The sequence below is a fragment of the Anolis sagrei genome, chromosome 1, assembly GCF_037176765.1.
Source record: "Anolis sagrei isolate rAnoSag1 chromosome 1, rAnoSag1.mat, whole genome shotgun sequence".
Classification (NCBI taxonomy): Eukaryota; Metazoa; Chordata; class Lepidosauria; order Squamata; family Dactyloidae; genus Anolis; species Anolis sagrei.
In genome coordinates this window covers 267,742,146-267,768,372 of record NC_090021.1, presented here as the reverse complement: position 1 = coordinate 267,768,372, position 26,227 = coordinate 267,742,146, and the positions used below count along the sequence as shown (strand labels likewise).

The 26,227-nt window shown below is 41.0% G+C and overlaps 1 protein-coding gene across 5 annotated transcripts in view; it reads left to right on the top strand.

The window, feature by feature from the left end:
• Positions 1–1,732: 1,732 nt before the first annotated feature.
• SHANK2 (SH3 and multiple ankyrin repeat domains 2) overlaps positions 1,733–26,227 on the top strand; it is a 410,725-nt gene continuing 386,230 nt past the window's right edge. For 3 of the 5 annotated variants that reach the window (XM_060765238.2, XM_060765278.2, XM_060765229.2), the window contains exon 1: positions 1,734–2,248. The gene's annotated coding sequence lies outside the window, so the exon portion shown is untranslated. Of the gene's footprint in view, positions 2,249–26,227 lie in introns of all 5 variants that reach the window. The other 2 variants (XM_067462710.1, XM_060765248.2) reach the window with 1 other exon arrangement.

The window sequence follows — 26,227 nt, the reverse complement described above, 5'->3', positions numbered from 1 at the left end:
GAATTGTATTAAGGGGTCACAGCATTAGGAAGGTTGAGAAACACTGCTCTATCACATGTAGTTTTTGCAATGAGGCTAATTGAATAATTAATGCATTTGCACACTGATATCAATGAGATTGAGCCCCCGGTGGCGCAGTGGGTTAAAGCACTGAGCTGCTGAGCTTGTTGATTGAAAAGTTGCAGGTTCGATCCCGGGGAGCGGCGTGAGCTTCCGCTGTCAGCCCTAGCTTCTGCCAACCTAGCAGTTTGAAAACATGCAAATGTGAGTAGATCAATAGGTACTGCTCTGGCGGGAAGGTAACGGCACTCCATGCAGTCATGCCGGCCACATGACCTTGGAGGTGTCTACGGACAACGCTGGCTCTTCGGCTTAGAAATGGAGATGAGCACCACACCCCAGAGTCAGACATGACTGGACTTAATGTCAGGGGACTACCTTTACCTTTACCTTTTTATCAATTAGATTCTATTAATATCAGTGTGTAAATCGGAGCCTCCAGTGGAGCAGTGGGTTAAAACCTGGCAGGACTGAAGACCGACAGGTCGCAGGTTCGAATCTGGGGAGAGCACGGATGAGCTCCCTCTGTCAGCTTGAGCTCCCCATGCGGGGACATGAGAGAAGCCTCCCATAAGGATGGTAAAACACCAAAACATCCAGGCGTCCCCTGGGCAGTGTCCTTGCAGACAGCCAATTCTCTCATGCCAGAAGCGACTTGCAGTTTCTCAAGTTGCTCCTGACATGAAAAAAGTGGTAAATGCATTAATTATTCGATTAGCCTCATTGCAAAGTACACGTGTACACGTGATAGAGAAAAAATAAACACAGATCTGAATTCAGTGCAAAAAAAACTCTACAAGAATGCCCTAAAATTATATCTGATTAAAAATACTTTTTAGTGTGTGTTGTTTTTGTTTAACTGTGTTTTAACTTTGACGCTCATCTCACAAATACTTAACTTAAAAAAAATAACATTATGTGTTAGTATTTGCCTTGTTTCAAAAATACTATGTCATGCCATTGTTAGCCACCTTGAGTCCCTACTGGCAGAAAGACAGGATACAAATAATAATGTAAATAATTACCATAGTAAGGCTCCTGGATGAGCCCCCAGTGGTGCAGTGGGTTAAGCCGCTGAGCTGCTAAACTTGCTGATCGAAGGGTTGCAGATTCAAATCTGGAGAGCGGCGTGAGCTCCCACTGTTATCCCCAGCTTTTGCCAACCTAGCAGTTCGAAAACATGCAAATGTGAGTAGATCAATAGGTACTACTCCAGTGGGAAGATAATGGAACACCATGCTTTGGAGGTGTCTACGGACAATGCTGTCTCTTTGGCTTAGAAATGGAAATAAGCATCAACCCCCAGTCAGACATAACTGGGCTTAATGTCAGGGGGAAAAACATTACCTTTACCTAAGGCTCCTGGAATATCTTCTCCTGTTGCCAGCACCCTGGCATTGAGGGTGGCTGGCTGGGAGGAGAGAGTGGAAAGCAAGGGGGGGGGGGGCTCCTTCCAACTTGCAACTGGCTTTTCTGTGGAAAAGCTGTCATTGTGAGCTCTGCGTGTGAACAGTGCATGTGTGTACATAGGGAGGAGGGAGAGAGGCAAGGAAGGGCCGTGTTGGCTTGGCCTTGTCCTGCTCCCCCTCCTCTGCTCAGGCTGAGCCCTCCTCCCCCCCTCCCCCCCCCCCCCCCCCCGCCTGCCTGCCTGCCTGCCTGCCTGGATCTGGGCTGAGCTGCTGGAAGTGAGGCGTGAGTGGCGCTCTTCTCCCCTCAGGGAGGGCAGGCAGGCAGGCAGGAGGAGGACGAGGACGAGAAGGAGCCGCACCGCTCGCCCCTTGTCACATCGCATCCATTGGCCGCGTGTGCACGGGAGCGCGGCGCCCAGCCAGCCAGCCAGCCAGCCTTCGCCTCCCTCCCTCCTTCTCTCCCCTTCCCTTCCCAGCAAGTTGTAAGGAGGAGGCGACGAATCCCCTTCTCTCTCTCTCTCTCTCTCTCTCTCTCCTTCCTTCCCTCCACCTTCACCACTTCCAACTTTTCCCAGTGTTGCTGCGCTACTAGGGAGAGAAAGCCATGACGGATTACAAACGCGGCGGCGAAGGGCGCAGCCGAGGCAGCCCTTCTGAACTGAGCCTGAGGTAGTGGCCGAGGGCAGGGGAGGAAGAGGAGGAGGAGGAGGAGGGGGAAGGACAGGGAAGGAGCCAAGAGGGCGGCCTGCTTCCAACCACCCCCCAAGACCCCGAAACAGGTAAGGCGCCGCTCCGACTTGCGGAAAGTAGCCCTCGCTTGGTTTCCTGCCCTTTTCCACAGAGGGAAAGGCTTGCGTTTGCCTTGTGTCTCACCTGCTTTCTGTTTGGGAGCCCTGAAGGCACCACCCTGGGCGTCTAAAGCGCTGCTCTTTCCCGCCCTCACCTTGGGAGCAGCCCTGACAGAAATGAGAGAGGTCTACACCTCACTGCAGTTGGGCTCCCACTCTGGAGACCTCAGCCATAGGTGACCTTGGGTAAGTCGCACTCTCTCAGCCTCAGGCAGAGGAAGGCAAGGGCACAGCTGAACCACTCCGGACAGGGAAACCCCCGGCTGGGGTGGGTGGCCCTAGGAAACCACACGAAGGCACCACAACAAAATGGGCGTGTAAAAGGGATCTCCTCGAGGGCCGTTTTCCCCACTCGTGAGTTTGTGAACGAAGGAAGAAAATAAAAGGAAACACTTGGTTGCAAATAGGCGTACCTCTGTTGGAAACTCCATTTCTGCTCACTTGTTACATGACATTGCAGTTACTTGCAGTTTTCTTCCTTCATTCACAAACTCAAGAGTGGGCAAAACAATCAACAGACCATGGGATCATTTGATACAATCCTTTTGTTGTAGTGGTTGTGTGCCTTCCTGTGGTTTCCTAGGTCCGCCCACCCCACCCTGGCAAGAGTGGTTCAGCTTTGCCCTTGCTTTCCTCTGCCTGAGGCTGAGAGAGTGCGACTTACCCAAGGTCACCTAAGAGGACTGGGAAACAGGCTGACTTTTGAGTGCATCTACACTAGAATTAATACAGTTTGATAGTACTTTAACTGTCATGGTTCTATGCCAGGCACGGGCAAACTTTGGCCTGCCCTCCAAGTGTTTTGGACTGCAACTTCCACAATTCCTAACAGCCTCAGGCCCCTTTCTTTTCCCTCTCAGCCACGTAAACTGGGAGTTGTAGTTTGGTCATGTTCTTTTGTAGAGATGGCTAAAGAAGATACTATAAGAATACACCTCCCATGAGCATTGAGCCATGGCTGTTAAAGTGATGTCAAGCTGCATTAATTCCACAGTGTAGACATACCCTTTGCGCAAGTGGCATCCCATCGATTTCAGATTTGGAGAAGCAAGTGTTTTCATCCCAGGGTTTTAATGCAGGTCAAGAGGATGTCAGTCTCTATGCAAAAGAGGTGTAGCCAAAAGCTTAAGTGGCTGAGGGGCAAAAGGAAGAGGCCTGAGGCTTTTAGGAATTGTGGGAGTTGCAGTCCAAAACATCTCAAGGGAAGGGCCAAAGTTTGCCCATGCTTCTGTATGCTATGAGATCCTGGGAGTTGTAGGTTGGTCATGCTCTTTGGTAGAGATAGCTAAAGAAGATATTATAAGAATACACCTCCCATGATCCCATTGAGCCATGGCAATTCAAGTGGTGTCAAGCTGCGTTAATTCCACAGTGTAGACGTACCTTTTGCGCAAGTGGTGTCCTATCAATTTCAGGTTTGGAGAAGCAAGTGTTTTGGTCCCAGGGTTTTAATGCAGGTCAAGAAGACTTCAGTCTCTATGCAAAAGAGGTATAGCCAAAAGCTTGGCCCTGCTTAGTCAGTGGGAGGAGTACGAAATCTCTATTCAACTATTTTAGCTCCCATTCTTCACAGCCTGATTTATGCATATTGCTTCTTCATTGCATATCTTTTGCCACTTTCCTACAAAGAAGGGTGAAATGAGAACACCGAATGGTGTTTAAAGTCCCTCAAGGAGAGCAGCACAGCAGATTTCTGATTGAAATGTGTAGACTAAAAATAAAATCCATAAATATTTGAATAGACATCTCCTCACCTGTTAAGAAAGGCTGAAAAATGGAATGCCAAGAAAGCCTGAATTCTTGTTTCTACCTCCTTGTCTTCTATGTTGCCCTTTCTACAATTGTCTGTGTTTTGGAAATACTCATTGACCTTTTGAAATAATCCCCACTAGAAGCAATAAGGAGAAATTCAACAGCAGGTGGCTTTTCTTGAAGAGGGGTGGCACCTCTCTCCCTCTTTTGGATGTGTGTACTTTTATGTCTGACATGGGTGACAGGTTCCCCTCTTGATGATAGGAAAGGGCTCTTGGAGGATTTTTCCCCCTACCATGCAGCTGTTCAAGATTTACAGCTTCTATTGGGGAGTTGTAAACATAGAAGATGGTGGGCACACCTCATATGGTTCCCATTTTTTATTACTGGCACTTTTGACAGTCAAATTTGAGCTTTTGGCACCATGAAGGTGTTGGGGAAAATCTGAACCTGTTAAATTACAGAGAAATAACTTAAGTATCAGAAAAAGGTGTAGCAGTGTTAATTTCCAAAGCTACCTTGCCACAGTGACAACCTTTTGTGTCCTAATGAAGCAGTCTTTTTTTAAAATTTATATGAGAAAAATAGTACATTCCTTAGCATTTTCACTTAAAGTTCTCACTCCTAGGAATGAGAAAAGCGGTATATAAATACTGTAAATAAATAAATAATATAAATATAAGTATATAGTAATTTCTAGGTTGGAGTCAGCCTTAGTCAGTCAATTACATAGGGGGTGCTTTGAATGCAATTTTCCTGCTTCTTGGCAGGGGGTTGGACTGGATGGCCCATGAGGTCTCTTCCAACTCTATGATTCTATTATTCAGTTAGAATTACTTTAATTACAGTATGCTTTCTGCCAACCTAGCAGTTTGAAAACGTGCAAATGTGAGTAAATCAATAGGTACCGTTTCTGCAGAAGGTAGTGGCACTCCATTCAGTCATGCTGGCCAAATGACCTTGGAGGTGTCTACGGACAATTCTGGCTCTTCGGCTTAGAAATGGAGATGAGCACCACCCTCCAGAGTCAGACACGACTGGACTTAATGCCAGGGGAAACCTTTACCTTAACATTATGGTCCCCACAGGTTCATTCACAAATGATTCAAAAAATATCCTCTCTACAGTGGAAGGGTTGTTTTTTTAGGTAGGACAATATGATTCTATAGTATCCTTCCATCCCAAGTACAGTAGAGTATCACTTATCCAACATGAACGGGCCAGCAGAATTTTGGATAAGCAAAAATGTTGGATAATAAGGAGGGATTAAGGAAAAGTCTATTAAACATCATATTACGTTATGATTTTACAAATTAAGCACCAAAACATCATGTTTTACAACAAATTGACAGAAAAAGCAGTTCAATACATGGCAATGTTATGTAGTAATTAATGTACTTACGAATTTAGCACCAAAACATCGCAGTGTATTGAGACAGCTGTGGATCCGGGCAGGAGGCAGACTGTGTTGGATAATACAGAACATTAGATGAGCGAAGGTTGGATAAGCAAGACTCTACTGTATAATCAAAATGTAGAGTTTCCTGAAATCCACATTTTCAGGTATCTACCGGGGAATTGGTCTCCTGGACATATAGGGTACATTTATTTCAAAGGATTATGTCGAAGTGTGGCTTAACTTGATAGTAAACTCTGTGTTTAGCTCTGAATAAGAGGGGCAAGCAAATATGCTCTGTCTTGGTAGTGTGTTACTAATACAAATTTCTTTGCTGTGTAAAGAGCTTGAAGAAAAGTTTGGTATTAATTTTCAAGAAATTTGGCCCCTCCCTTATGTAGATGTGGCCACCAGTTTAGGAGCTTGAAGTTGCAGTGTGCATGTGTGTTTTTCTTCATTCAGATATGCCTTGTACAAAGGGACCAGGCAAAGTTGCAGTTCAGCACACACTCCTTCAAATCTTTCTTCTGCTTCGCTGCGTGGCCAGAGGCAATACTGTGAGCAGTAAAACATCCTGATCTTTTCAGGTCACAGTGCTCCATTAATTGCATATATTAATGCTGCTATAGTCCTCATTAACTAGTAGCCAAATGAATTGGGGTTTGGAATGCTTCAGTGACTTTTGGGATGAAACATCAATACTGAATGTCCACAGTATATGTTTTATCTGGACAGCTTGCTCAGACTGGAAAATTGGATGATTTGACGGAGCCTGTATTTTCTAAGAATTCTGATTATACTGACTATCCATTATACCATACAAAAAGGAAATGTGTTGGTTCATTTGATAGGAGAGGAATTCACTGAATGGATTTGAATCTTGATACAGATGAGTGACTCCTAATTCCACGTGCAGACGGGTGACCCCTAATTCCATAATCGACTAGACTGTGGTTTGTCACCATGGAAGGAGTGGTTAAATCCCTCAAGTGGAACTCAGTGAATGATGAAACTCAGGAGGGAAAAAGTATTTGGGGCCTTGCCTTAGTTATTTAGTTTTTACTCCAAGTTCCACTCAGGAATTCTTAGCTGTGGTCAGTGTGAACTACAAACTATTTTGTACTAGTTAAACTGATCCTGGTGTATAAATGCAGCTGAATGAAGGCAGGTGGATGGTATGGCTCTGAAGGTGTAAAGTGGACAATACTACTTCAGACTTCAGGTGGGAAATACGTTTATATATTCCCTATCCTTGAAAAACCTATTGTAAATTTAAATCAAGCACAGCAAAAAGTGAGCAGGGGTAAGTTGTTTCACCCATGGTTTATTTGCTAGGAATTTTAATTGATTTATTTACATCAGGGATAATTTAAATGTTACCCCTCCCATCTGCCTCCTGATGTGTTGCGATCTTGGCCTCCCTAATGCTCTGCTACTTCATTTCACTGTATGTAGATCATGTGTGTGCGTGCGTGTGTAGGTGTGTAGGAAATGGGACACAAATGTAGATTCCTTTCCGGTTTTCAACAAATGAGATTTTACAAATTTATTTTAGCAGGCAGAAGTTACAACAAATAAAGGAGACAAGCAGTAACATAACTAACTTGCAGAAATTGAGCAAGCTATTACCATTAGATAAAGTTTTATCTTCAAATTCAATAGATTTTGGAACAATCAACCCAGTGGCTGCTGTGCTGTTGAGAGACATTTCTGAGCAGGCATTCTCTCTCTCTCTCTCTCTCTCTCTCTCTCTCTCTCTCATTTATATATATATATATTATATATATAAATGAGTATGATATATATATATATAATCAGTATGATTCTTAAGGGAATCCTTATGTGAAAAATAAATGTTCATGAAGTTAATAATGGAAATACTACTTGGAGGATCTTGTCTTTTGCTTGACCTTTTACAGTTCTTTCATGGTTTCTTGAGATTGGCAGGTGAAATAGGGGAAGGATGCTGTATTTCTCCATGATGTATGATTTGACCCTTGTTACTGTTAAACTGTGAGTTTGGAGGCAGAGGGAAGAAAAAAAGTCAATTTTGTACCCCCTCCCACCATGGAAAAAAACTGTCATTGGGAGAAGGGTTGTGGTGAAGGGAATTGTGGTTATCTAGGATAACCACAGGTTTCAAGAAAGGTCCTTGACAGCCCCCCCCAACCCCCCTCCCCCGCATGTTGAATGGCAACTCTTTCAGCAGCTGCAGTTGGCATAGCCAATGGTAAAGAATGGTGGGAGTTGTAATTCAGCAATATGCCATTCCTACTCTAAACTATAATATTTCATGACATCATGTGGAGACACTTCAGGATTATTTACAAACATTTTTACAATGCCGATAGTTTTGTGACCTAGTGGGTTGAGAAAATGTTCTAAGAAGAGACAAAGTAGGGTTAAATAATTCTTGTTCTTCTTACTTTATGTAAATTCTATTATACTTTTGACCTTTACAATTTCAAGTCACCTTCTTATGAAAATAATAGGGTATTTTTCTGCATTGAGTAGCTTGGTAGGCTATATTGCATGGCTTATAGGCTTTATAGGCTTGATGGTATGCAAGTTGGCTCCTAACTTGGGAGAAAAATAGGACAGACTGTCTTTGGACTGTAAAGGAGCAGGCAGTGTTTTTGTAGAATGGTCAAAATTTGGAAAAGTTACTTTTCACAATAATTACTACTAAGATCCGTTAGATCTTCCACAAGAAGTGGAAAAAGGGAGAAATCACCAAAGAAGAATTCAAACAAATGGCAAACACCTGTAGGGAAAAGGTCCGCAAGGCTAAAGCAAAAAACGAGCTCAGACTTGCCAGGGACATTAAAAACAATAAAAAGGGCTTCTATTATTATGTCAGTACAAAAAGGAAAAACAAGGAGGCGATAGGACCTCTTCGAGGAGAAGATGGGGCAATGCTGACAGGGGATAGGGAAAAGGCAGAACTACTTAATGCCTTCTTTGCCTCGGTCTTCTCACAAAAAGAGAGTCTTCAACCTCAGCAAGATGGAGTGGATGAGGGATTGGAGGACATCCAACCCCAAATTGGGAAAGAAGTCGTCCAGGAATACCTGGCCGCTCTTAATGAGTTCAAGTCCCCAGGGCCAGATCAACTACACCCCAGAGTATTGAAGGAACTAGCGGAAGTCATTTCGGAACCATTGGCAACCATCTTTGAGAGTTCTTGGAGAACGGGAGAAGTTCCAGCAGATTGGAGGAGGGCCAATGTGGTCCCAATCTTCAAGAAGGGAAAAAAGGATGACCCAAACAACTACCGTCCGGTCAGCCTCACGTCGATACCGGGCAAGATTCTGGAAAAGATTGTTAAGGAAGCGGTCTGCAAACACTTAGAAACAAATGCAGTCATCGCTAATAGTCAACATGGATTTATCAAAAACAAGTCATGCCAGACTAATCTGATGTCTTTCTTCGATAGAGCTACAAGCTGGGTAGATGCGGGGAATGCCGTGGGTGTAGCGTACCTGGATTTCAGTAAGGCCTTCGACAAGGTCCCCTATGACCTTCTGGCAAGGAAACTAGTCCAATGTGGGCTAGGCAAAACTATGGTGAGGTGGATCTGTAATTGGTTAAGTGGACGAACACAGAGAGTGCTCACTAATGCTTCCTCTTCATCTTGGAAAGAAGTGACAAGTGGAGTGCCGCAGGGTTCCGTCCTGGGCCCGGTCCTGTTCAACATCTTTATTAATGACTTAGATGAAGGGCTAGAAGGCATGATCATCAAGTTTGCAGACGACACCAAATTGAGAGGAATAGCCAATAGTCCAGAGGACAGGAGCAGAATTCAAAACAATCTGGGCAGATTAGAGAGATGGGCCAAAAGTAACAAAATGAAGTTCAACAGTGACAAATGCAAGATACTCCACTTTGGCAGAAAAAATGAAATGCAAAGATACAGAATGGGTGACGCCTGGCTCGAGAGCAGTACGTGTGAAAAAGATCTTGTTGTCCTCGTGGACAACAAGTTAAACATGAGCCAACAATGTGATGTGGCGGCAAAAAAAGCCAATGGGATTTTGGCCTGCATCAATAGGAGCATAGTGTCTAGATCTAAGGAAATAATGCTACCCCTCTATTCTGCTTTGGTTAGACCACATCTGGAATATTGTGTCCAATTCTGGGCACCACAATTCAAGAGAGATATTGACAAGCTGGAATGTGTCCAGAGGAGGGCGACTAAAATGATCAAGGGTCTGGAGAACAAGCCCTATGAGGAGCGGCTCAGGGAACTGGGCATGTTTAGCCTGAAGAAGAGAAGGCTGAGAGGAGATATGATAGCCATGTATAAATATGTGAGAGGAAGCCACAGGGAGGAGGGAGCAAGCTTGTTTTCTGCTTCCTTGGAGACTAGGACACGGAACAATGGCTTCAAACTACAAGAGAGGAGATTCCATCTGAACATTAGGAAGAACTTCCTGACTGTGAGAGCCATTCAGCAGTGGAACTCTCTGCCCCGGAGTGTGGTGGAGGCTCCTTCTTTGGAAGCTTTTAAGCAGAGGCTGGATGGCCATTTGTCAGGGGTGATTTGAATGCAATATTCCTGCTTCTTGGCAGGGGGTTGGACTGGATGGCCCACGAGGTCTCTTCCAACTCTTTGATTCTATGATTCTATGACTACATGTTAGCCACATGTGGTGGTACTGTATTTCTCCTTTTGGTATCAGAACAACTACATGAGTTTGACAAAGACATTTAACGTATATGTGTTGCACTGTTTTAATTTGTACGTTGTTTATTGCTTTAAAAGATTGATTTAGAGAAATAAAATAATTTCATTCTTATCTTTAATGAGTAGGTATGCAATAATTTGTTTATGTAGATCTGCCCACTGCTGATGTTTGCATTATTCTCCTTATATGATACTTCTTGTTTTGTATTGTGTTATTGGTGGCATATAGTGAAGTATTTTTCAAGCCCATAGAAAAAGATAGATATTGACTGAGTGCTGATCTTGCTTCAGGATGAATTTTGGAATATTAATTAATTAGCTTACATTTTGCTTTTGGTGCATAAAGCACTTATTGTTATGTTTGCTTCCCAAGGTAATGTGCACAGCCAGACTAGTACAGCTTTAAGAATTGTGTTATGTGCCTTCAGACATTCTGCACACATAAAAATAGTTTTACTCCCTCAGTAAATACGCTTAGAGTGAACTTGTGGAGGGAAGAGTGAAACTCAGAGAGTGGGTTGGGACTGTGCTCCACTTTTACTGGCATTCATACAGCCATAACACTTTTTTGTTTAAATCTGCTTGATAACTGAATATGCATATAGAACCTATCTGGGTATATGCATATAGAACCTATCTGGGTATTAATTATATACATGTGGGCTGTCTTCAAACTTTGAGATGAATTTCTGGAGTGTGGTGGAGTCATGGAAACAGTTTACTCCCTTCTTCCATTTGTTAATTTTCTACACATCTGTTGTGTGAATAAGGGTATTAATGTTTGCTAATGCGAGAAGCATGGTTTGCTTTTGGGTGTTCAGGTAAATATAATTATGCTTCAGTATAATTCATGGAGTCACTTCACGTTGACAGGTGACTTGAAGGCACATCATATGCACGAAGTAAAATATTGTTAATTCATTAGTTAATATATTAATTGCATAATTAATTAATGTGCCGTCGTGCCTGGGGCTATAAAGAGGCATGAACGTGACATCTTTCCCCAGGGGATTGCTTCTTGCCCTCCTTTAGGGAAACTGGAACTCCCAAGGACCAGAACACAACAAGTGACTCGAAATGGTGTTTATTGTTAACAGTTCTCTTTCTTATGCACAAACTTGATGTTTCAACAGGGAAAGATACTTTCCAAACTCTAAAGTCCAGGGTCCTAGGAGTAATAAGCTGAGACGCTTTTCCTGTTCCCTCTCTCTCAATGGTTGTGAATGCCGGAGCAAACCACAACCCCAGTTCAGTGGCCTAAGTTGAAGGACAAGACCTTCCTATGGTGCCAAAGAACTGGAATGAAGGCACCTGAGGTCTTCACAATTCTATTCAGGGTGGTCTGAACGTAAAGAATAAGACTCGGGGGTAATAAACCTAAGAACTGATAGTAAAAAATGCCTTGACCAGGGGCTTTGGGCCAAGCTTTTGCACACGTCCAGCCAATGAGTCTTTTTCTGAGGTAAAAAAGGTGAGAGAGATACCTTTCCTTTCTCCCTTGGAAGGGGCGGAGCCTAAACAAATGAACTGGGGAAACAAGCCAATTGGTGCATAACAACAATAAATTGACAGCTATAATAACCAATGAAATTGAACTATACATATACAAGGTAGACAGGAATAAAATGGCAGTTTAAATCCTGCAACTAACAGTTCTAAATATATGTGGCACCACATGCGCCATCACAATTAATTACTAAAGAATAATTAATACATTTTTGTTTCTTTGAATAATTATATCTCCATTGTGAAAACAGGACATGAATCGTCCTGCTTTAAATGCTAATAATACATACATATGCAATCACTATAAACTTCAGTGTTTCTATATATGAGTAAAAGGCTTTGGTATATTAATCTGGCCATTTGAGGTTATTTATTCACCTTATTTGTCTTTTTTAAAAGACAGAAGTTCAGTTTTTGCTTTTTTATTCCCTTTTTTCCATCTATATTTTCCTCCTTGTAGCCAGTGTTTCTGTGTACTTGTTTGACCTTACTCAGTTATGTAGGTTTGTTAGGAAGGGGGAGTGGGGGAGAAAAATCAACACAGTATATTGCAAAAGTTGTATTTGATGTTGCCTTTCCAAAAAAGTAAACAGTCAAATAGAAAAGTCCAAGTTTTGGTTAATGTATAATACTGTCCAGGGGGCATACCTATATGATGAAATTTTAAAGTGATCTTCCATTTCCACATGCTGCTTCTTCTGTTCCCTGCCCTGGTTTTGGTCTGATGTGTATCTTGATTCCATTTTAGTGGCTCATGACATTTAGATTGGGTGGGATTTTAAATGGTTGGAGGCACAAAGTAAAACCAATTCAGTTGGAAGGGACTTAATTCACTGTTTTATCTATGAAAGCCCATGCTTTCTAGCTGGCCTCAAAGGCACTTCTATATTTCTTTCTCCCCTCTCTCTTCCTTCTTTTGAGGAATTAGTTTGTTATTATAACTGTAATAAATAAATAAATAAATAAATAAAATCAATTAATAAGATTGTCTGCAACACAGCCTCTAATCTGTTATTCTGTTTTCATAAGCATGGTATTTTCTCCAAGGAAAAATCTCATGTTATATGACACATTGAGAGTCAGTATAGTATTGTTTGGGCACTGAGCTATGATTCTGGAAGCTGGGATTAATTTACTGCTCAGCCATAGAAACCCACTGGGCGACCTTGGGCGAGTCACACACACAGCCCCAGAAAACCCCATAATACTCAGGATCACTGTAAGTCAGAAAAGAATAGAAGGTACCCAACCACAACACATGGCATATTGTTTCAGTAGTTCAGGAGTATTATCCCCATTGACTGGAGCAAAATTTCTGCTACAGGTGAAAGAGAGGATAAATAACACCAAGTAGCTTTTTCTTTGTTGTTATGTATCCTTGTACTAAAAAACCACTTTTCACTGTGTTGTATATATAAAGTGAGACAAAAGGAGAAGTGCAAATAAAACTTTTAGAGGAAAATAGTAGCCAAGGAGAAAATTGTCAGAAAAGATCTTGGTTTTCAGTCAAGATTGGAAGGGCATTTTAGATTAGAGTATACAGCTGCTTTGTCCAGTGATGGACAAGGTGCTGGCTGTTTATTGTTGTCTCAGTTGTAATAGTTCCTGGATGAGATGGATTATCTATATCTATTACAATCTGGCTTCATGTCCGGTTATAGAAGAACAACAGGTTAAGTCACTTTGTTCAATGTTCTGTGCTGGAAACTGGATAAGGAACTATGGAGGATCATAGTAGTCTTGTGAACTGTCCATCTGGAATGTGACTTGGAGCAATTGTTTCATTGTGGGCCCAATCTTTACAAAAGGGATAGTGTAGGGAGTGCTATTTGTTTAACTCTGTTTCTGTTGGTTTCTGATGCCTCTTGGGTTCTATCTTGTTACTTAACATTTACATTAAACTGCTGGGAAATTGAGTTTGGCATGTTGGGGTTCTGTACCTACAGCAATCCAATGAACTAACACTGGCATTTTCATTTAGATCCAAGAAAACAGTTTCAGTTATAAATCATTGTGTGATGATTGTAATAAACTTGATGAGGGCTAACAAATGAAGACTGAGAAACACAGAGGTGTTCCTGGTCGTCTAAAAACCAGACCAGGAGATGCGAGTTCAATCCACTGGGGTCAGACTCCCCTTGGGTATAAATCTAGTTGCTAATTCCAGCTAGAGTAGAACCATCAGATAAATGGGAGCTCAACAAATCAATACATGCATACATTTAATTGATTCAGGTCTACTCTAGTTTGTACTAGCAATGGGATTTAGGACTAGTGATTTTTGTTGTGTCAGTAGCGACTTGAGAAACTGCAAGCTGCTTCTGGTGTGAGAGAATTGGCCGTCTGCAAGGACGTTGCCCAGGGGACGCTTAGATGATTTGATATTTTATCATCCCTGTGGGAGGCTTCTCTCATGTTCCCACATGAGGAGCTGGAGTTGATAGAGGGAGCTCATCCGCCTCTCCCCGGATTCGAATCTGCGACCTGTCGGTCTTCAGTCCTGTCGGCACAGGGGCTTATCCCACTGCGCCACCGGGGGCTCCTGGTGATGACAGGCCTGGATGCCCAGCTGCTGATAGTGGCCAGAATAATGCTTACACAATTAAGGCTACTGCTCTAATTGTACCCACTCCTGAAGATGCTGTGTTTGATACATGCCTGGGGCATATCTACACTAACCATTTATCCCAAAGGGCAGGCAAATCCACTCCATAATGGCTAAATAATGCATGGAATAATGCCGGTTCTTAAACATGGCTATCCCGTATTTCCTGGCACTCAGGCCACTGAGGGTCATGGGAGAGTACTTACAGTCCCTGTTCTCATCTTCCTAGTGGACAGTGGATGCAACATGTGTTGTGTCCTTTGCTCATCACCTGACACTACCCTGGGTGAAAGCTTGGATGGATGCTCTGGCCTCACTCTGTCTGATGTCACTCCAGGTGTCAAACAACCAACTGACATTTATTTATTTGCTTTATTTCTATACCACATTTTTCAGCCCAAACAGGCGACTCAATGCGGTTTACATGGTACAATTATCAAACAATGTCAGTGCAATTAAAACGCAACAAATGCAACAAACAGGATCAACAACATCAATCCACAACAATTAGCAAATCAAAACAAGACAAGTCAACAAAACAAAACATAACGCCTCAGTGAAATCAGATCCGTTCTCATAATCCTTGTGCCATTCCTATGTTCCATTTACCATCTTCCTTTGATTGGTTGCACTGCATTAGCCATAATGCACCGGCACCTGCCTCCTGGTGTGATAATGAGAACCATGATGGTGGTAAGGGTGGTCATTTGATGGAGCCAAACTGGGTTCAGTGCTTCTGAATAGGGATAAATGCTCTGCATAGAGCAACCCAAAGTTACATCCTATTTGGGCTACTACGGTGTGCTCTATCAGAAGGTGCCTTCATACATTTTTGGAAATGCCTCATAATACATAGGTGCCACCAGACCACTGAGATCACGTAATGTATTGCATCACTTCAGATTGTGGGTGGGGAAAATCATATTTATAATTATCACATACATTAAAAACCTCTTCCTTCCTTTTGTGGAGCCTGCAAGCTAATTGTGAACATCTTACCTGTTTGTCATTTGATCCATCTGTACTCTCATTTAATCTGAGGTCTTTACTGCTATATGTGAAATGTTAAAAATATCAGCCCAACACCCAATGTCCTTTGTGTTCTAATACAGGATGCATATTACCTGGGGACAAAATTTAAAAGAATATGCTAAATGTCTGCATATTCCACAAGTAACCTTTTCCAGCTTCTATTTATCATGCTTATATTGGGCATAGAATCTGTGCCCTTATGTCAGAGGCAAACTCCTCACGTTTGTATTAAGGTGAGTTAAGATAAATTAGGTAGTTGAAAGTACACTATCTTTTTATTTCCCCTTCTCTAGTTTTAGACATGCTAAGAACAACAGGCAGTTGGTGAGCTGTGTGATTGGCAGGGGAGAGAGGAGGTTGGGCTGCGAGACAACCTGGCTTGGCTTCATTGTTCTGCATTCGCAGCTGGAAGCCAGTACAGTCCATGGAAAGTTTGGTTCTCAACACAAATATATTTTTGCCTCCTTGTGCCAGCTCTGTGAGGAACTGACATTTTGAGGATTTATTTCTTTTGAGTCATGTCACAGGTAAGCCTTTTACGTATCAGATGAGCAGTTTGGGACAAGGAAGCTGGAAGGTGTAGGGGGAGGGGAGCCGTGTCATGTTCCTTCCCTCGACAAGTGCATTTCAAAGAAAGAACAAATGCATTACGCAAGAAGCCCCAAAATGGCCTTCTGAGCTTCAGTGATAGATTTAAATTTTCTTTACTGTACTTTTATATTTGTCTGTCAAAATAGTACAGAGCCTTGCACCATTTCATTGGAAAGAAGCTCTTTTGAAAATGCCTGAGCAAACCCTGATTCTTAACAAAATGAATGTGTGATTATTTGCTTTTCTTTGCTGAATAAAGAATAGTTTACACCCTGCCAAGTGTTTAATCTTTTAATAGGAGAAAAGAGGATAGCAATATTACTCTGTTAACTTTGTTCTCTCTTTTTTTGGACATTGCTTTTTCCCATATGTGTTCATTCACACTGGTTTTAAATGTGTGACTAATGCTTCCTTTGGTTGACTGGACAGTTTTCCCCTCTTCAAAATAAAACACACATAAAATAAATTGCTCTTTATTCATTCCTATATTTAGATTGTGTAGTCCATTTGATCATACAAATCTAACTCTGTGTGTGTGCATTTGTTAAAGGCAGTTTGCTCACATGCTTTCAAGTGGAAGTCACATTGCAGTAAAACTACAATATATATATACACACACTTATACATATTCCCAAATTCAAAGTTTGGAAAAAGTACTTTTTGAACTCCCAGAATTTTCCGATCAGTACAGCCATACTGGTGGAATGGTTCTGGAAATTGTAATCCAAAAACTAACTTTTCCAAAATGATGCCCAGACACGAGCTGGGTTCATTTGCAATATAATCAAGTGTGTGCTGATGGATCTCCAGTTCCTTTTGTATGGGATCAAATTACTGATCTCCCCAGTAATGGAAGGGCAGGCAGAGAGAGAAACTAGCTTACACATGAAGTCTTTGTTAATTAGGGCCAGCTAAGTTTGTCTTTCATGGAAACCTGACAGGAAGCCATGAAATTCTCATTGTAAGTCCCATGTCTCCATACAAATTTATGGGTTATATGCTATGATTAAGTGATTGTATTATCTTGCCTTTTTTTTCTTAAAAAACAGTTCTTCAAGCAGGGATGTAGTTGTTCCTCCCAGTGAATGCATTGCTTCCTCAAATAAGAATGCTGAGCTTCAAATGAAAATTTCATTCAGTCCCCAGGTTTCTAACATTTCAGAAAATTAGTTACTGTTAATCACCTAGAACTATTTTATGTGGTGCATTTGTGTCATCAAGTTTACTTTGTCTGCTCTTTTTCTTTGAAAGTTTAAACTGTATTTGTAAATACTCGACTGAAGTTTTAAGTTACTCCAATGCTAGAAATTTGTGCACTGAAAGACAATTTCATGGGTGGGAGAGCAGAATTTCTAAGAAGGCAATGTCCTCAATTTGCCCTCTCCCCCTCCACAGAATTGGCTTCAAGGACACTAATAAGCATAATTAAGAACAACAAAATAATTTTAGGAAACCACATTTCAACATCTTTATCCTCCACCTAAATGCATCCTAATGGTGTAATATATAATGACATGAGAATGATGTGGAAAAGGCATACATTCTAGATTAATAAGTCCTTGCTGCCCTACTTCAGGGTCATTCCCCGCAAGTAGGGGAAAAGTCTTCTTGAACAGATCAGCTTTCATCACCATCCTGTGGCAACCCGGTCCAACATACTCTAGATAAGTTGTAATATGAAGCCTATCATTCCCAAACCTTGTTGTTTAAGACACTTGTTGTTTAAGATACTGGATTTGTGGTGCAACATATAATTTGGAAAGGGCAATGACCTCAAGATTTTTTTTCAGTGAGGGAAGATTGCATTCCAGCGAATTTTACCATCAGTGTGAAGACTTGGGCTGTTGCACTGCATAGCAACAGCATCTCCTTAAATGATGTCAGGCCAGGCTTTCTAAGCTCTAAATAACTTTCAAGTCCCAGGGAAAAATGCTATACCTACAAATGACCCCCTACCCTCCACCCCAAATCATGACTAGAAGACTCTGGTTAAGAAATCCTATGTTAGGCTGTAGCAGAAAATTGTATGAAAGTCAGAGAAAGTTTAACAAATAGTTTTCTAGTGAGTGAAAGATTTTGCCAAGCCATTTTTGAATGGGTTATATGCTTCTTGAGTCAGGTGTGTGAGATTCAGTTACTAGACAAGTTTATGTACTGTGGCAACAATTCCATCTGTGGAAGAATATCATCAACCTTTTAAATACTATAGTACAGGTGGTCTTTGTATGCAGAAGGTATTAAGCATCTATAGTTAAAAAGATCTTAGGCAAAAAGACGGAAAGATCCTTGCCTCAAATCTTAGATGTTGGAGAAGCAGTATTTATTTATATATTTACTGCATTTGTAGTCCGCATTTCTCAACCTTGCGGCAACTCAGGGCAGCTCACAGAAATAGTAGTACCATCTGAATTAGACTGGGGTGGTTAGAAGAGCTGGATCTGTGAGTAAATCTGGGAAATGTCTAAAGTCATCCTGTTGCTTAACAAAAGCAGAAACAATTAAACATCCTAAATTAAACTGCTGAAAAAAGGAAGTTTAAGTTACCAGCATTGGAATTTCATATGAAAGCACTATATGTTGCACCAAATTTTGGATTCTAATAAAAATGTGAAGCCTACCCTTGTATTAGACAATATTAGGTTAAGTAGACCAATGCTTTGATGTTATAAGGCATTACTACATGCCCTTGTGTTTGACACCACACTTTTATGTTGCTCCTTTAAAAAGCAACATGTTATCATGCTTTGCTTGCTACTCAATAACAATAAACAATGGAATGTGATATTAATTTGTTGCTATCAGCATTATTCCTACTTTTTTAGAGCTCTCATTAGCAGAATACCTTTGAAATATATGAATGGGTTAGTACTTGTTCTGTGTACACATTCCTGTTAAGGATCTTGTACCTTTGGTGAATCAGCCAAAATGGAGTCAAAACCCTATATTTACCCATATTTACACAAACCCATCTAAAAGGGTGAACATTTAGCAATCAAGATATTGTATATACAATAGCTGTATTGGAGAATAGCAAATGTTATGGTAAAACTTCACAAATGGCAAAAGTAAATACAGAACAGCAAAACTGCAAGATTGTATAGGTTTGGAATTTGGTATTGCAGTTTGAAGTTGCAGGGATTGCTAAGGGGAGTGAGAGATGAAAGATGGAGGTTCAAAGCTAAAGGAAAGATATACTTTGTATAACACACACACACACACCAGAAAAGGGGGAAGTGGTTTTGGGGACTGCAATGTGCAGAGAAAGTAGTCCCGTACAGATTGGTTTAAGAGATTAAGAAATTACCTCTCCTTAGTCAGATTTAATTGTGAGACACAGTGGAGCCCTCCTGGCTAAAACAGTGCAATGAAAGGAAGGTGAGCTAACAAAGGTGCTCTGCATCAGTCAGTTATCTGAAAAAAGATATACATTTATGAGATTCTGTGGCCAAAATCCTGGATTTCCTGAGAGACTAAAGGTGTGGTTTCAATTCACAGTGACTGTTGTTAAGGCAGCAAATGAAAGCCTAAACTAGGTCAGTGGTTTAAAGCAAGGGGCCTCCAGAAGGAGACAGGCAGCTCAATGTCTTGCTTCAAATAAAAACCCCACCCCAAGATGGATTGATTTGTGTTTGGAATTAATTTGGAAGTATCGCAGAAAAATTTATGACATCAGATTGTCTCCAAAACAAAAAAGACTTTTTAAAGTAAAGGTTACCCACTTGAATTTCCTGAGTCACAATACAATATTTGGATTAATCAAACAGCCACTTAAAAAAGGCATTACAGAAGTGTTAAGCCAGTCATCCTTGCCCCAAAGGTGACATTTTCCATCAGTGTAATTTCCTGCTGGTAATGCATAGTCTGTCAAATAACAGGCCACATGTCTGGAGATAGAAATTTGTCTAGGGGGCATCCATGATTTCAGTTGTTGAATCAAGAAATTTAAGTCACTAATAGAGATTTGCAAAGCTACAAGATTTGACCAGGAAAAGTCTTTCCAGGTAACCCTTCAGATCCATCTAACCCTTCAATGTCCTTGACCAGACAATGAAAAAGTGATTTCATATTAGGACATACACATCTCACTAGAGGCATTGTAGAGATCTGACTATCTCCTAACACTCATGTACTAAAAATGACCTCAGACAGTCAAGCATGTCCAGGCTCCTGCCCAAGTTTACTGAATGGTTCACTGAAATATAGTAAAAATTACTCAAGTAATATTTCTGAAATGACAACTACACATGACTTACTCGCGAGTGATATTAAACAACAGGGAAAACTCAACCCAGCCTTGAATTGCTTGTTTAAATTGTCATAGTTGTAGCCTTTTCTCTGAAATATTGAAGCTTTGCCACACAATTTTTCCTGAATATATAGCTTTTGTGCTTAACATTTCTTTTATACTCACTAGCATGTGTGTGAGAGGTACTTTTGAAAACTACCTAGCCTGACAACAAACATAAGAAGTGCTTTTAAAAGGACAATCTCCAGCTCTAATTATAATTCAGAAGTCCTCTACTTTAAAGTATAGCCTTTGGCAATTCCATTACATTGTTAATATCAAATGACTGATGTGAACAAACAATATATTTAAAAGATGAGCACATGTTTTAATTACATCCAAATAGCTTAACAATGAATGCAATGTATCTAAAAGCATTTGGGGTTTTGTTTCTCCCACCAGTGTTTCACAGTATTTAGAATGGAGAAGAACTCAATTGCATTATGTGATATATGGCATATCCCTTTTTCAAAATGTAAATTCTGATTGGGCATATCAAACCTATTGGGTTTGCTTTTTTTGCTGAGAGGGGATTTCAACTATTTAGATGGTTTACTCATATCATGTTTGACTTTAATTTTTGTCCAAGACTATGAGAACTGCAGGGGTAACTTGTCAAGAAAGAAAACAAAACAAAGTACTGTGAGCTGACATGGGTATTCTAGGCAATATCAATGTCAATTCATAACACTTTGTTTTGTTTTCTTTCTTGACAAGTTACCTCTGGAAGTCTCATAGCCTTGGATACAAATTAAAGTTAAATTGCTGCTTTGAGAATTAATGCAGTTTTACACCACTTTAACTGCTGTGGCTCAACGCTATGGAATCCTGAGAGCTGTAGTTTTACAAGACCTTTAGTCTTCTTTGCCAAAGAGTGCTAGTGCCTTGCCAAAGTACAAATTTCAGGACTCCATAATATTGAGCCATGGTAGTCAATAGGGTGTCAAATTTCATTAATTCTATAGTGGAGAAGCACTTATAGAGAAGAATTAGGGCCTGTTTTGTTTGCAGTGGGAAAGACAAATTTTATGTTTGTGACAACCAAAAAAACACTCAAGGGAACAGTCAAATATACACACACAACCTGCAAATATCATAATGCTTTTATAGGATTCTAAAGTATGACCATATTTGAAATACAGTGAACAGTTCTGACAACCAAAGGAAGCTATTGTAGAACTAGGAAAGATCCAGAAATGCACTAGTGAAATTATCAGTTCCCACTATAAGGAAGAGTTGCAATGTTTTGGTGCTTTTGAGTTCTAAAAATGGTAAGTAAATGTTGTCGAAACTCTGCATCATGTGAAAAAGTGAATAAGGGAAGGTTTTGCACTTGATAATAGAATCAGTTAAACCAAATGGTGGAATATTCAGGATGAGAAAAGTACTTAACACAGTTAAGTTAAACATGAAGTTTATTTATTTCCATAAGTCATAATGATAGCGACCAACATCAACAGCTTTAAAAAGAAATTAGACAACTTCATGGTGGATACAGCTTCCAGTGTACTAGTCATGATATCTACATATTATCTCTAGTATCAGTACAGTATCCTGGGAAAAATAAGCATCATGGTGTTGTTGCACTTGTGTCCTGCTTGTGAACTTCCTGTAGGCATCTGGTGGCAACTGCTGGAACAAAATGCTGGGCTAAAGAGACCTTTGCTCCAATTTAGCAAGGCTCAATCATATGCTCTTAAGTGTTTTTTTGTCTCAGGAGCAACTTAATAAACTGCAAGTTGCTTCTGGTGTGAGAGAATTGGCCGTCTGCAATGACGTTGCCCAGGGGATGCTTGGATGTTTTTGATGTTTTACCATCCTTGTAGGAGGCTTCTCTCATGTCTCTGCATGGGAAGCTGGAGCTGACAGAGGGAGCTTATCCGCACCTCCGGGAATTTGAACCTGCAACTTCAGTCCTGCCGGCACAAGGGTCTAACCCGTTGTGCCACCGGTATATGCCTACATTTATTTATTTATTTAAAGCTAAAGTTGACATCACCTTTCCAAACTGTTACCATGGTGGTTTACAATTTGAAGCAATAAATTATGAATCAACAAACAGACAGCATAAAAACAGTAAGTAAGCACTAAGACCCCGGAGGATGTTTGCCATAGATGCAGGCGAAACGGTAGGAGAGAATGCCTCTAGAACATGACCATATAGCCTGAAAAACCTACAACAACCCATTAAGACCCCTCTCCCCCCCCCCCAATCTTCAATTTGAAATGCCAAATTAAAGACCTATTTCTTTGCTTCTTCCTCATAGCAGAGAGCCTGAACTATTCTAAAGCAAGAACATTCCACAATTTGTAAGTGACACAAGGGAAAGAAAGCATTTTTATGGATGTCAAACAAATGGGTTGTAGCAAAAGAGATTTTCTTTCAGAACTTAATAACCCTTGAGATTACAAGACAGGTGGTCCTCCAGATAGTCTTTTAAAATGTTCATTTCAGCTACTTGTTAATTATTGTCAAGTCAGTTTTGACTTTTAACAAGACAATCCATGTGTAATGACGTCCTTCTTTTTTCCTACTTTCTTCCACTTTGCCAAACATTATTCTCTTTTATAATGAGTTATGTTATCTCATGATACATGAAAGTATGGCAATTCTAGCTTCTAGGGAGGGTTCAGGCTTCATTTACTCTCATATCCTTTTATTTTATTTTTTGGCAGTCAGTGGTAGCTATATCTTCCTGCATCACATATCATATGAGTTTCCTTCCCTGTCAACCTTTAATCAATTGTGCATGGAAATGGGAAATACTATGACATCAATGTATTTGATTTTAGTATTTAATTACATATATCTTTATACTTGGGGTTCTCACCTAGTTCCTTTTTAACTGTTCCTCCAGGTCCTACTCTTTTTCTGATTTCTTGATTGCAGTCTCTGTTGTGATTGAAGACTGAGGCAAAATGTACATTTACTGTTTAGTTGTTTATTTCATTTGGAAGTTGTGGAGTCACCATATGTACAGCAGTCAATGAATCATATTGTCAAAGACTTTCATGGCCGGAATCACTGTTGTAAGTTTTTTGGGCTTTATTGCCATGTTCCAGAAGCATTCTCTCCTGATGTTTCACCTGTATCTATTGCAGGCATCCTCAGAGGTTGTGAGGTCTGCTGGAAACTGGGAAAATGGTTTATATATCTGTGGAATGTCCATGGTGGTTGTTAGAGTGTTCTAGAATTTCTGTGTTCTCAAAAAATATGCTGTGTCCAGGTCGATTCATCAGGTGTTCTGCTATGGCTGACTTCTCTGGTTGAAGTAGTCTACAGTGCATTTCATATTCCTTGATTTGTGTTTGGGTGCTGCATTTAGTAGTTTCATTGGGCTTTACAGGCCAATGGATACTCCACCACAGATATCAGAAGAGCTTCAAGACCAAGAACAAGCCATGAGGGAAAGATCCACCCAGAGGAAAAAGTGTTCTTGCCATACATCAAGGGAACCACTGACTGCATAGGGAAGTTGATGAGGAAACGCAACATACAAACTATCTACAGACCTACTAAGAAAATCCAACAAATGCTACGTTCAGCAAAGGACAAGAGGGATCCTCTCACCACTGCATGAGTCTACCATATACCATGCAGCTGTGGACAAGTCTATATAGGGACCACCAAACACAGCACCCAAACACAAATCAAGGAACATGAAAGGCAGCGCAGACTACTTCAACCAGAGAAATCAGCCATAGCAGAGCACCCGATGAACCAACCTGGACACAACATATTATTTGAGAACACAGAAATGCTGGACTACTCTAACAACTACTATGTCAGGCTACACAGAGAAGCCATTGAAATCCACAAGCATGTGGACAATTTCAACAGAAAAGATGAACCCATGAAAATGAACAAAATCTGGCTACCAGTATTAAAAAACTCTAAAATCATAACAGTAAATAAAGACAGGGGAGCTCCAGACAAGAAACAATCAGGGACAGCGAATCACCTCTCAACAAAGAATCCCCCCAGGTAGTAAGAACCCAGACCTTGAAACTACTAGGCCATTAAATGCTAATCACGGTGGCCAATTGAAACATTCACACCTACCTCCAACAGACAAGAGTTCTTTCTCCCACCCTGGACATTCCACAGATATATAAACCTCATCTTCCTAGTTTCCAGCAGACCTCACAACCTCTGAGGATACCTGCCATAGATGCAGGAGAAACATCATGAGAGAATGCTTCTGGAACATGGCCATACAGCCTGAAAAACTTACACCAACCCAGTCAATGAATCATTCAACAAAGACACTTTGAAAGCACTGAGGGAGGGGAAAAGAAGGAAATCCTCCTCCTCTCATCCTTCCCCATTGCCCTCGCTGACATTTGGGCAAGTGATGAGGAACAGGTAGGTCCCTGTCATGGCCAGAGAACACTATGGCACAGTAGGAAGGGGACTGCCACCCTGTGTCCCTGGGCTGCCAAAGCCTGGGGAATACAGGATGGTGGTGGGGACCATTGCAGCCAGTTCTGTTTGAGAAGGAGATGAACTGTTCCCACTGGCCCTATGTCAGAGAAAGCCCAAATTCTGGGACAGAGTTTAGACTTTCTCCCAACTTTGGGTAATGTGGATCAGACATGGATTGCATATAGGTGAGGTTAGGAGGTCTTTGTGTTTGGGCCATTAGTCAATCAGACTTGCCCGAATGTGCCTGCCTAGGTTCCCAGTCCTTGCCATAGAAAGCAGACACCAAAACAAGGAATTTGACAATAATAATTTTAGAATATCAATATCCTGTGCAAAGTTAATTTCCCCTTTATTTGTCACAGAATTTTGAATTTCTTAAGAAGTCTCTTTGTACTGTTACAGCTGGAAAACCTTTCAGGTCCTGTGTAGGTAAAACTTGCATTACTTGGATGCTCCAACAGATGGAACCCAAATAGATTACTGCAACGCGCTCTACGTGGGGCTGCCTTTGAAGACAGTTCAGAAACTTCAGTTAGTTTAACGGGCAGCAGCCAGATTACTAACTGGGGCGGCATACAGGGAGCATATTATTAACCCCTGTTATGCCAGCTCCACTGGCCGCCGGTCCATCTCCGAGCCCAATTCAAAGTGCTGGCTTTGACCTGTAAAGCTCTATACGGTTCGGGCCCAGCTTACTTGTCTGAACACATCTGCCCCTACGCCCCACCTCGCAATTTAAGATCATCTGGGGCGGCCCTGCTCTCGCTCCCATCAACAGCGCAAATGCGGCTGGCGGGGACGAGGAGCAAGGCCTCCTCGGCTGTGGCCCCCCGCCTATGGAACACACTCCCAAAGGAGGTAAGATCTGCTCCCTCACTCCTGACCCTTAGAAAAAAAATTAAAATCATGGTTCTGGGACCAGGTCTTCGGACAATAGATGTATGCAGCTTTTAGTGGGACAAGGACTGGAATGGCGACTCGACTGATGAGATTGTTTTATGGTTTTAATAACTGTTTTTTATATTTGATGATGTACTATTTTTAATATGATTTATGTTTAAAGTGTGGTTTTACTGTTGTAGTTGTAAGGCATTGAATTTTTGCCATTATCTATGTGTAAACCGCTTTGAGTCCCCCTAGGGGTGAGAAAAGTGGTATATAAATGCTGTAAATAAATAAATAAATAAACCTGTAGTGATATATTGCTAGAATATGCCTTGCTTTGTTTTCCATAGGTAATAGAAACAGAGGGAGGCCTATAGTCCATTAAGTTGAAAACAAAAACAGAATTGGTTAATGCTGTAGTTTGGCAATATTGTTTTTCCTTGAATGTGATTGCAGCAGATAATTTTATAATTAAATGTTGATATTGGGGATCTCAGAATGGTCATTTTCAAGAACTAGGTGACATTTTCCATATTTTGCTAAAATAATTTAGCAAAGTACTGGGAAACCTGAGTATTGTACCAGTATTTTGGACAACAAATTAGGAACATAAGGATTCAATCTTCTATATTATGATGCTGAAATAAAGAAAATTTGATGCAAGTGGGAGTGGGTTTTTTCTGTGAAAGGCACCATTCATTTCTTCTTAATTTCTACTTCTCAAAGTCGTATGTTTTGCACCACA